This window comes from Eimeria mitis, genomic scaffold (genome assembly GCF_000499745.2).
Source record: "Eimeria mitis Houghton genomic scaffold, Emh_scaff791, whole genome shotgun sequence".
Classification (NCBI taxonomy): Eukaryota; Apicomplexa; class Conoidasida; order Eucoccidiorida; family Eimeriidae; genus Eimeria; species Eimeria mitis.
The window spans coordinates 7,950-8,679 of NW_013575812.1; positions in this window are offsets into that span (position 1 = coordinate 7,950).

The following is a 730-nucleotide window of genomic DNA, read 5'->3' on the forward strand; positions in this document are numbered from 1 at the left end:
TTTATTTTATTTTTATTTATATTATTTATTTATGTTATTTATTTATTTATCTGTTTGTTTGTTTATTTATTTATTTTTTTTTTATTTATTTGTTTATTCATTTATTTATTTGTTTATTTATATATTTGTTTTGTTTGTTTATTTGTTTATTTATTTTGTTTGTTTACTTATTTGTTTTTATTTATTTCTGTTTTTATTTATTTTATCTCTTTTTTATTTTTTTTTGTTTGTTTGTTTGGTTGTTTGTTTATTCATATTTATTTATTTATTTATTTATATTTTATTTATATATTTTATTTATTTATATATCTGTATTTGTTTACTTATATATATCTATATATTTATATTTATATTTACATCTATATTTTTATTTTAATTTATATTTGTCTCTCTGTTCTTCTGTTTGTGTTTATTTTATTTTTTTATTTTTTTTTTGTTTTTTTTTCTCTCTCGCTGTCTCCTTCTTTCTCTTTTCCTTCCTTCCCCTTTTTTTATTTATTTAATTTATTTTATTTGTTTTATTTATTTTATTTATTTTGTTTATTGTATCTATATATTTTATGTATTTTATTTATTTTATTATTTGTTTTTTTCTTTTTTATTTTCTCTTCCTTCTGTCTGTCTTTCTCTTTATAATTTAAATAAACAATAACCCAATTATTATTTATTTATTTATTTATTTATTTTTATTTATTTATTTATTTATTTATTTTTATTTATTTATTTATTT